Genomic DNA, 12,189 nt, shown 5'->3' on the forward strand with positions numbered 1-12,189 from the left:
AGCCATTGTTTACTCCTAAACAAACCTAGTGCTCTCCCTTGAGCCATTGTTAGTTCTCTGCAAAGACCCCTACCCAAGCTCAACTTTCTGTCCTGGTGCTTGAATCCAAAGCTGCACCAGTTCCACTCCTTTTCTGCCTGGAATCCCTCCATTAATCATGCTGAGGGCTCTGCCTGTCTGCAAGCTCCATGGAATATGAAGGTGTTAGCCTGTCAATGCTGAATAACCCAGCCTCGCTCAGGCACGCCGTGCTAATCTGTGTCTGTATGTGTTTGACTGATTCAATGGTTGAAGGAACCCAGCCCCATTGAATCTGAGTCCTGCAAGATAGCTCCACTGGGGGTGCAGACTTGCAGAAGGGAGAGATACAGCTCCATATAGAAACACAAGTAACACAAGCAGCACATTGATAGAATTACAGAGACCCCAGAAATGTACCTCTAATAAATAAGCAACCTCCCAATGTGAAGGGCAAATCTGGTAACACTACCCTGTGGGAGGCCATTTCATTGTCATTTCCACAGATTCCTGTATGCCTGTGAATGGGAAGGAGTTTTGAATTTTGCAGGGACAGCAGATATTTAGCTTTCAGAGCACCAAAACCCAACAGAACCTCAGGAGAAAACTTCTAGAGGGGCTTGCTTTTAAATGTTTCTTCTGGCAAAGTTATTAAATCTTGAACCATGAAAGTGTTATGGAAAATTAACTGATCCATGAAGAGTTAGAGTTAAATATGAAAGCTAAATACAAACATGTAAGTGTGAAGCAGGGGGATTTTAATCCTGCTTTAAGTGCAAATCTCAACACATTTTTAACATATGGAGCATATACGGCACCTTCATAACATTTTTCAAGCATTTCCTTTTACTTTGTCATTTTACTTTTAAGAGTATTTGATTCCTAATAAATACAATTCCTACTCTTGATTTGCTTTTTGTTTAGATCTGATACTGAAAAATTCATACATTATTTGAGGCTAATCATTAAAACTATATAATTGTCAATACCTTCTACCTGCTGTGTTTGCTTTTCTGAAGTTATGGTCCTGTACTTTCATAATCATATAAGATGAGGGAAAGGATTTAGAATATTGCTGTTGAGTTCTAAACTATTCTATTATAATTTTAAGTTGATAAATACATCAATTGGCAGCCTTGGGTCTGCAAATGGAATCAGAGATAAGTGCACTATTCAGACCCTAAGGTAGAAGTTTCTGTATTAAAGTGAAAATTAGGAGCTTGTGGGAAAAAATTGTTAGGGAAAGAAATAAGAGACAGGAGAACATGGAAGGAAAATATCACATGATATAGAAAGGCAATGGGAATGGAGAAAGGCATTTGGTGCTGAGAGAGAGACGCTAGTCTCTAAGAAGGTTGTGATCTCCAAAGAGCTTCCACGTGTTAAACAGAAGATGTTCAGCTGCAAATTTATCAAAGGAAATATTTTATATCTGCAATCAATTTTAAGGTGTATTGAATTCACATCTGTAATAATAATAGGCTTGTTCTGTCTGCCTGGAGAACTCTGATTGGTTGTCTCAGCAGCCGATCACAATGCTTACTGAAACAACCAATCAGAGTGCTCCAGATAGACAGATGGCAGGCTCCGCTGAAAGGAAAAAAAAAGCGGTGAGGGACCCAATCCTCCCCCCACCCTCCCCAGAGCCTGCTCGCCTCTCCTGCAGCCAAGGGGCGAGCTGCCAGAGGGCCCTGAGTTGCGGGCAGGGGGAAGAGGGGGAGACAGTGCTTCCCTCTATGGTGGCAATGCCCTCTGGGACTGCCCTGGTGGGGTGCCAGTGGCTGGGTATTGCCTGAGGTGGGAAGCACTAGGGTCCCCTGCAGCTCATGTCCCTCTGGTAACTTGTTCTCCAGCTGTGGAAGATGCAGGCAGGCTCCAGGAGGGAGGAAAAAAAAAAAAAGATTAGTGTCCTCATCACTTTTTTTTTCCTCGGAGGAACCTGCCCACAAGAGCTGCTGCCAGATTATGCAGCCCCTGAGCTGCAAAGGTTTCAGTACTTCCCTCCACTGCGACAGTGCCCTTTCAGGGCTGCCCAGGCAGGGTGCTAACTACACGGGTGCAGCCCCAGCTCATAGGCAGCACCTGCCAGATCTAAGGGTGCATGGGGCACTGGAAGCCCAGCCAGGCTTGGGGGAGCTTAGGCCGGGCATGCTTTCAGTGCCCCATGCACTGTCCCTGCTGCCTTCCCACCATCTGGGAATGGGCTGGCTGCACTGGGAAGGTAGTAGGAGTGTGGCAAGGATGGTGCCTGTTGACAGTGTGAAGTTTTCATTCTGTTACACTATTTGGCCAAAACTAACTGATAACTAAAAATCCTGTATTTAAATAAATACTTTTTCAATAAAAAATGAATCACAAATGTTTTTCAGGTTTCAGCTAGTTTTAAATAATTTGTGAACACAATAATATAAACTACAGTACAATATTGCAGTATTTAAGAAACACTGAAGTGTGTGGGGGAGGGGGTAAGAATGAACATCAATTTATTAAATGCAAAGATATCAAAAAGATAATTAGACAGCAGTAACAAGTTGAGAACAAGACTAAGTAAAGCTAAATTATTTTTGACTGGGTAACACATCTAAATAATATGCCTGAGGCTAAGCTAGGCGGATCTATGCAGGTTCCAGTAGCTAAGAATAGCATTTTTCTGCAGGAAGACAACAAAGAAATTTCAGTCTTTAGTCCCTTTATGCAGCTAATTGCTGGCAAAGTGAGTCTACTCATGGAAAACACTTCTCACACACTTGTTACCACTATTTTCCCCCAGCAAATATTTATTCAAATCACATAGCACTTAACACGGTCTACTTGACTAATCATTTTCCAAATATGGATCAAATAATGTTCTTTCTTTGTCTCATAATTTGGATTAATTAATTAATTAATAGTTTACATGAATAAAAAGAAGACGTAAATGACTGCACTGGTACTCTTAGAGCATGTCTACACATGCATTTGTTCTGTCCTTTGAATTATTTTCTCAGTAGAATTACTCCAAGCAGTCTATATTGGAAACTTGAAATAGTTTACTATCCTTATTTTGTGAAGCAGAACAAATATACTATGAAATACCCTGATTTGCCAGAAATTAAACAGACTAGGAAGAATATTTAGGGGTTACAATTTTTAAAGATACAGTATTAATAACTATGTGAACCTTTATTTCAACACTATCGTATGCACACTTAAGGACTTTGCCATTCAAAGTGGTGTCTAAACCGGTATATTTAATGAATTCAAAATGTGTGTAAACAAATCCTCAAGTGCCATCCTTCTCTCTCTTAGATCAATGGAAGTTTTGCACTTACTACAAGAGGAGTAGGATGATCCCTTTTCACACCATTTTCAAAAGTATTTAACTGATTCAAGATCTAATCCTATTGAACTGTTGAGTCATTTAGGCCAGGTACAGACATATTTTTACAGGTATAAGTAACCAGAAACCAATCTATACCCATAGCAGAACAGAAGTTGTCATACATAGAGTGCTTTAATAATGACAGAACCTGGTCTAAGAAGTGTGCACACACCCCCAACCAAAAGTGAACATGTGTTCTGTTCACTACTAATCTAAACTATGCTGCTTACAGAAAATGTCATTACTTAAATTGATTCCATCTTGGGTTATTTGAATGTCTGTATCTAGCCTAAGACTGTATCTAGATGACAGTCTTACTGTGCCCTCTGGGCTACTCCTCACCAGCTACCTCCTGAACTCTGTACCCCTGTGAAGCATTTAGAAGTGTAACAGGGCAGCTTCCTGGGAAGCTGCAGAATATGGGGCAGCACTGGTTGCTCTACTGCTGGGGCTAGTGGTATGGCTACCAGCTCTACACAGTGGCGATGTGTAGGGGGTACACAGGGTTCAAGTGCACCCCTTGAGAGCACCAGTGCAGCCCCTGGTCAGTTATGCTCAGCAGGGGAGAAAGGCAGGATTACCGATGCTCCCACCAAGCACCAGCCAATAGCTGCAGACACTCTCAGAACCAGCCGCAACCACTTGTGGAAGCAGCTACAGTGGTCGGCTGCAGTGATTGGCTCTAGGGTAACTCCCTCCAGGCAGCAAGATCTACCACGGGGGAACCCTTCCCCTCCCCAGCATCAAGATCTGCTGTGGGAAGACTGCCCCCCCAGGCAGTGAGACTGGTCACGGGGGGGGCCTCCCCTGACTAAGGCAGCATCAGTCACCCATGGCGCTACAGCTGCCACCAGTAGTGGCAGCTGCTTTTGTACCCAAAAGGAGGCAACCAGAGCTGCTACCCCAGTCACTCACTACCCCCCACCCCAGTAATGCTACTGGGATTCATTGCTTATTGTTTAGTGTCAAATAGCTTACCTTCCTGCTAATTAGACTGCTTGCAGCAATGTGAATATGTTGATACATTGCTTGAAGTTCACGAAGGAGCCCAAGTAGAGTAGGATGGCATTTTGGAGAGTGCCAGTGCCGCATATGGTAAGTTTGCACTCTAGACAAGGCCTTATATTTTCCTGAGAACTTTGCCTCTTCTTCTTTTATCTACTTAGAATTGTTCTTTTTTTCATAATTTATCAGAGACTTTTTAAAGGGAATTATTTGTCCTTGAAGCTCATGTTTCCCTCCTCAATTATGCAGTTAAATTAAAGAACACAAATTAATTTCTGTTGAAAATTTATTTCTGTGTGTGATATGTTTGTGGACAACTACACAACACAGGAGAACCAACAAATCCCTAGGTATTCTGGTCTTGCAGTTTAAAAGGTGAGGGATCTAGATGAGGGAAGACTTTCTTTTTCTATGTGTTTTATTGTCAGAAAGGGCTGTTGGTTGTAGCTGTGTTGGTCTAAGAACATAAGCAGACAACGTTCTTTGGGTAGATATGATATCTTTTATTAGACCAAATAAATAGTTGGAAAATTGTTCTTTGCACGCTTTTGTGCACAAGCACCCTCTTTCAGGCATATAGAGTGTCTGCTGGTGAACTGTGTGCTCTCCTGGGTAGAACAGAAGCCAAAATGCAAAATGCAGGTCTGTAAAAATACAAATGTGTGGTAGTGAGGATCAGAGGGGTGGAAGAGAATAGGTATGAAACAGGTGGGGTGTAAGGGTGAATGTTAGAAGACTGCAGCTGGTAAAATATAGACAGCCTACCTGGGTTTATCAGATGTTAGGCAGATTATAATGTGCCATCAATCCAATGTCTATACTTGATCCATGATTTTTTGTATCCAGTAGATTTATGAAGTGAAGTTCATAGGCTCACCTATGAAAAGTGTTTTGTAAATTCCCTTTGAGGATTAAAACTAAGAGATTGTAGAGAGAGCAGTTTTCTTGTGAGAAGTGTGTACCTGCAGCTAATTGCTAATTTTTGTTTTTGATAGATTTTCAGTGTGCATTCTTTCTGATACAAAGTTGTTGTTTGTTTTTTCCAACATATTTTCCATCAGGGCATTCAGTGCCCTAGATGAGATATATTACATTTCTGGAGGTGCAGGTGTAAGATCTAGGAATGGTGATGGTTGTGTTGTGGAGTGTAGTTATTGTGGAAGTGGTGGAGATGTGTTGGCAGGTTTTAATTTTTTGTGGCAACATGGTCTGGAATGGATCCATTTGGTGTGCTTTGGGTGATAGGAAGTTTGCTTCTGGTGATGAGGTTGGCAAGGTTCAGTGCTGGTTTAGAGGCTGGAATGGGTGGTTCTGGAAAGATCTCTTAAAAATGTGGTCTTCTTTTAGTATAGGTTGCAATTTTTTGAAGATTTTTCATGTAGTTTCTAGGGAAGGATGGTCTATCATAACTAATCATGTGCAATTCATGGGTATTTTCTTCTTGTACTACAGCATTTCTTCACGTGGTATCCAGGTGGCTCTTTCAAAAGTATAATCTATCTCTCTGGAGGAGTGTCCTTGTTGTGTGAAAACCCTTTTGAGATTAACGAGGTGATGGTCATGGGTATTCTCCTCATTGCAAATGTGGTAGTATCTGAGGTCTTGGCTGTCTATTACAGCTTCCTTGGTGTGTTTAGGATGATTGCTGGTTCTGTGTAGATATGTATGTTGGTCCATGGGTTTCTTGTATATGGTACTTTGTGTTTTACCATTCTGGATAGTGATCATAGTATCAAAAAAGGAAATGTTGTTACTGGAATATTCAAGATAGAGTCTGATGGAGGGGGGGTGGTTATTGAATTTGTGATGGAAATCAATCGGAGGCTGAAAGTTTTTGGTCTAAATGATGACAAAAATATCATCTATATATCTTAGGTGTAGCATGGTTTTGATGGTTCAGTTCTTGAGGAATTCTTCTTCCAGGTGGGCCATGAAAAAATTGGCATGTGTGGGCCATTTTGGTACCCATGTTCTAGAGGAAGTGTTGGTTATTGAAACTGAAATTGTGTCTGAGGATGAAGTGTATAAATTCAGTAATATCTTCAGGTCTGTAATCTGAGTTGTAATCTTGCTTTTGTAGATATGTAAGGCAGGCTTGGACGCCATCCTGCTGTGGGATGTTGGTGTATAAGCTGGTAACATCCATGATGGATAGGAGGGTATTTCTGGGAAGGTGATCTGTGTTTTTAAGTTTTCATAGAAAGTCTGTCGTGTCTTGGACAAAATTCAGTCTTTGGGTGACAAGAGGTTTTAGGACAGATTCGACGAAACCTGATCTCTCCTCAGCTAGGGTTCCATCGTTGGATATTATAGGTTTGCCTGGGTTTCTTTGTTTGTGGATTTTAGGAAGCATGTAAAAAGGCCCTGGACTGGGTAGTGGAGGGATCGAGTTTTGTAGTTTTTCTGTTGGTTCAGATGGTAATGATGTGATGATGGCTTTGAGTTTTATGATGAAAATGGGAATTGGATCTTCCTCTAGTTTTTCATAGTAGGTGGTGTCAGAGAATTGTTTGTTAGCTTCTTTTATGTAGTCTTCACGGTTAAGGATAACTATAGTTCCTCCAACTTTCCCAGCCACTAAACAGCCATCAGGCATTCCCAGCCACTAAACCCTTTCTAGGCAGGGGGCTGGGCCCAATGATCTCACAAGGTCCTTTCCAGTCCTAATGTCTATGAAGTCTATGAAATCAGAGAAACAACACCAATACTGTACAACATTCCAACGTCATACCTGATGAAAATGAAAGAAGCATTCAACCCTCAAATATTATCAATCTCTCCATGCACACACTTACCAAAGCTCAAAAATCTGTCCACCCTAAACACCTTCCTTTCTGTCCACATTAATTTAGTACATCACATTGGAGAGTACCTGTACATGAGCAGAGAGGCTGCTCCAAAGTGCTGTGATTACAGATTCAATTAACTGAGGTTGCTAGAGCATGGTAATTACCATGCACCAACAGCCTCCTGCATCTTGTGTATCGGTGTCCCCATGTTTAAAAATGGTGGTAGGGGCACTTGAACTAAGGCTTGATTAATGAGCTGTAGTTCACGAACCCCCACCACCATCTTTAAGTATGGAGATGCTGATACATGAGATCATGTGGAACTTTAATTAGAATGGCTCTTGGCCCCCGGAGCATGTGCTTTTAGTGCTTGGTGGTACTAAATTTAATGTGCATGAGAAAAGGTGCATTAATGCACATGTAGACACATCGTGATTACCCCTCATTGCCTTATTAAACAGTCTTAGCTAAAACATAAAGATACATCAAAATTGCTTTTATATCAATTGCCACACTTCATGCAGACATAATAATGATAAGGCTAAATACAGCTTGATCCTACCCATATGCAGAGACTACACATGCCACATTAGTAAAACAAACTCAAACAAAACATTCATGATGTTCCACAAACACCTCAAAATATAGTAGGTTCATGACACCTGGGACACATTCTTATTACTTCTTATTCCAATAGACATGGACATCTAGTGACTGCATTTTCTGCTGGGACAAATGTGACATCTGTTTGAGATATATGCCTTATTTGTCTTACCTTAGCTATACTGTCACATGAAAAATATCATTGTTTGCCTAAAATTAATCAAAAGAACTATTTTTGACTGCAAATACTAAATATATATAAAATTAAGGACATATTTTTTAAATAGTGGCCATTAGACTATAAGCAGCAAGACACCAATGCCTACTTCTAAAATTACCACTGTTTCATATGAAAATTAAGTAAACACGTTTAGAAACATGGAGGATTGATTTCTTTTCAATCCATGTAAAATTACAATAAAACAATTATGCATAAGAGATGTATAGAGAGGGTTTTATATCCCTGATCTAAGTTACAGAATAATAAAAAAGCAAAAATAATAATCACAATAAAGAAAGCCTACTTATTTAGGTAACACATAAAACTAGAACAACATAGCAAACAAATCTTCCATTCTGCTTCAAAGTAACATTCTTGTATTATTTCTCTCCACTTTCCAAACACCTGATAAGAAAAGGAAGAGGCTGGCAGTGTGGCTCCATACAATCCTATGTAATACGTTCTCTTTTCAGGACCAAGTTTTGAGAAAAATGAATGCTTTTGTTTGCTGGGTGGGTTTTGCATGGGTTTTTTGGTGGGCTGTGTGTTTTTGGATATTTGCTTTGAGCAGTTGGGTGTTTTACTAGTTGAGTGACTGCTCAGTGATTGCTTCTTGTGTCTGACAAAAGCCCTAACAAGGGGGTGGAGCTAATTCAGGCCCAGGAAAGTATAAAAAGAGACTCCCCATGCAACCAGGGACTGAGTGAACAGGAAAAGCAAACAGGGAAGTTTGCAAGTCAGTTTGCCACCCCCCTCTTTGAAGGGGAGCCTTTGAGGTATGTTCTTTCTTTAATTAAGAGTGAGCAACCTATACATATTTAGTGTGAGTAGCTAAAATAGCAGTTATGCCCCTTGTTTAACTAAAGTCCAGAGACAGGGGGAGTTTTCCAGGGAGTTTCCAGGGAAGGTCTGCTTGGAAAGAGGAGCAGGAAGAAAAATATTGCGCATTAAGAGACCCAAAGAAATGGCTGGAGAATGTCACTGTGCCACAGCTACCACCACTGCTAAGGTAGATAGAAAACTTGCTGGATTGTTGGACTCAAAGGATAGTAATCAATGGCGCAATAACAAGTAGGCAGTCAGCATCAAGTGGAAGTACCTCAGGGGTTGCATCTGTCTGCAAAGATGCTCTTCTCTCATTTCATGACGTAGATCCCATCTCTTCCTAGCAATCTTTCTCCTTGAAACAACATTATGTGACTAAAGAGGCCAAAGCCCTGCAGGTGATATCATCTATGGAGCCATTCATTGGTCTGTAGGATGTATCCACTCCTACCTGGGCCCTTTCTCTTGACAGAAAGGATCAAGAAGAACACCTCCTATGCCCCTGTCCCCTTCACCCTTGCATACAGAGCCTCGTAGTCACTTTTGATTTGCTCAAGGTCAACCTGGCAGTATTATCAGTACCTATATGGATGAACAGCATGGGTAGTGGTCAGAGGATCAGATGAGTCTCAGTAACCCCTTAGGGACATCTCAGATCTGGGATCCAGGCAAGCAGCAGACTTACTGAGAGAATGAGTCAGGCTGGTTTTGTTCAATAATTTCATCAGTGATCTGGATAAAGGGATGGAGCGCACCCTTAGCAAGTCTGCAGACGACACCAAGCTGGGGGAAGTAGACCCACTGGAGAGTAGGGCGTGGATTCATAGACCCCTAGACAAATTGAACTGGGCCAAAATAAATGTCATGTTTTCAATAAGAAGAAGTGCAAAGTCCTGCACTTAGGACAAAACAATCCCATGCATTGCTACAAGCTGGGTACTGACTGTCTAAGAAGCAGATTTGTAGAAAAGGATCTGGGGGTTACAATGAACAATAAGCTGAATAAGAGCCAACAGCATGCTGCTGTTGTGAAGAAGGCTAAAGGCTTCTGGAATACATTAGTAGGAGCATTGCCAGCAGAGCAAGGGAAGTGATTATTCCCCTCTCTTCAGCTCTGATAAGGCCACATCTGGAGTGCTGGTTCAGAAGTGGACAAATTGGAGAGAGTCGAACAGAAGGCAATAAAAATGGTTAGGGGCTGGGCACATGACTTATGAGGAAAGGATGAGGGAACTACTGGGATTATTTAGTCTGGATAAGAGGAGACTGAGAGATGATTTAAAAGTAGCTTTCAACTACCTGATGGGTAGTTCCAGAGAGGATGGAGCTAGGCTGTTCTCAGCGGTGGCAGGTGACAGAACAAAAAGCAATGGCCTCAAGTTGCAGCAAGTGAAGTTTAGGTTAAATATTAGGAAAAACTTTCTCATCAGGAGAGTAGTAAAGCCTGGTGATGCTGTGGAATCTCCATCCCTGGAAGTTTTTAAGACCCAGATAGACAAAGTGTTGGCTGGGATCATATAGTTGGAGAAGATCCTGGTTTGAGCAAGGGCTTGGACTAGACAACCTCCTGAGGTCCCTTCCCACCTTAATTTTCTATGATTCTATTATTCTATGATTCTGTGATGCTAATTTTCAGTGCCCTACCATAAGAATCCTTGTGTTTAAACAAAGGAGCTCAGCACAAAGAGTGAAGTGTTTTATTAAGTAAGAACTTAGGACTTTAAAGAGTTGAGTGTTGACTTTGACCTATAAATTCCCACTACAACTAATAGACAAAAAGAAATGCCAGCTATATCGTTTTTTACTTTCATGTGTTCACAGTTTGCAGTTATAACAGACATTCAAAAGAATTCCATTGCTAAGCTACTAGATTTTGAACATTTGCCTTTAAATGTACAATGTTAGAAATGTGACACTAAGGATTTTTTCTCAGAAGAGTCTTTTATTTATATATATATATTTGGATTACTGATTGGGATTCTGGCATTTGTTCTAAACAGTGATTTTTTTTGAATGACTGGCTGTTGGCAAGATGGTCATTGCAGCATAGGTAGAATATGGTCTGTGAAATAGCATTAAGAGTATATCCTGAGAAGCTTCTACTGATGGACCTTTTATGGATGACTAGCCATAAATTAAAACTGTCCATTTGGCTGGATGTTTGGTAGAACTTATGAGTGCCTCTGTTTATATGCCAGGATAGCTGATTTATGCTGATAGAGTAGCAATCATCACTAAAGCCTGTGAATGCTTCTGAAGGGATAGCAACCAGAATTTCGGTAGGCCTGTGGTCCAATCTTCTGCTATGCTTTTTCTGAGGTAGTCATTGTGTTATTCCTTTCCTCAGAAATTAATACAGAATTCTTGTACTGCTGCCTGTATTCCTACAGGATCAATTAGGTATTATTGCTGATTATATGTTGGTGTATTAAATGCTATTATATGTATTTTACACAAAAAATGGTGGCTGAACACAGTCTATGACCCAATTCATATTATAAGGATTCAGCAAAATCCTTTTGCATTTGCTCAACCTCAAGCACATGAAGTTTCATAGCATTAATATGCATGTAGGGTGAACACTCAGTATCACTCTCTACCTACCCTGTGGTAGGTACCCACTGCCTCATCCCTCTCTGCATTGTTCTAGGAGAAGGTGGATGGGCCTCCATTACATATTCCTTTTTGACTTCCTATCTGGACTACAGCAGTGCAGAGCCCTTGGGACTGAAACCTGTAGGAAATTCCAACTAAGGGCCTTGTTAGAGGGTAATTTTGGCTACCCCACCTGTCCCCTCCCCTGCCAGCCCAGATAAAGCCTACTTCCCCCCCACACACACACTTCCCAGCACCTCTGATCCACACACACTGTCTCCTCTTGCTCTCCCCGCACTTACTTGTGGCTGCCTGAACTGTCTAATGCATGAGGCAGGTAGGAAAAGAGTTAACATGCCTGCCCACCCACCATCTCTACTGCTGCTGCTCTCTGGGTCAAAAGAGTAGCAGTGTAGCAGCAGTGGAAGGTAGGAAGGCAGATTAACCCTTCCCTCACTGCTCTCCTGGGAAAGTAAATGCAGGTAGCCACAAGTAAGTAATGCCATAGGGACAGCGGGAGGCAGGGTGGAGTCCTGAGGGGTAGCGGGGAGCCCTGAGGTCGGGGAAAAACAGAGGAGCCTCATAGATCAGAGGGCACAGGCAAAAGCCAGAATGGGAATGGGGGGAAACCTTACCTTTCAGTCCTCCAGGCCCCTACTGGCCTGAATGTGTGACTGCTCCATATTCATAGATTTTCATAGATTTCATAGACATTAGGGCTGGAAGGGACCTCAGGAGATCATCGAGTCCAGCCCCCTGCCCAAAGGGCAGGA

The sequence above is a fragment of the Crocodylus porosus genome, unplaced genomic scaffold (genome assembly GCF_001723895.1).
Source record: "Crocodylus porosus isolate Cpor-Errol unplaced genomic scaffold, CroPor_comp1, whole genome shotgun sequence".
Classification (NCBI taxonomy): domain Eukaryota; kingdom Metazoa; phylum Chordata; order Crocodylia; family Crocodylidae; genus Crocodylus; species Crocodylus porosus.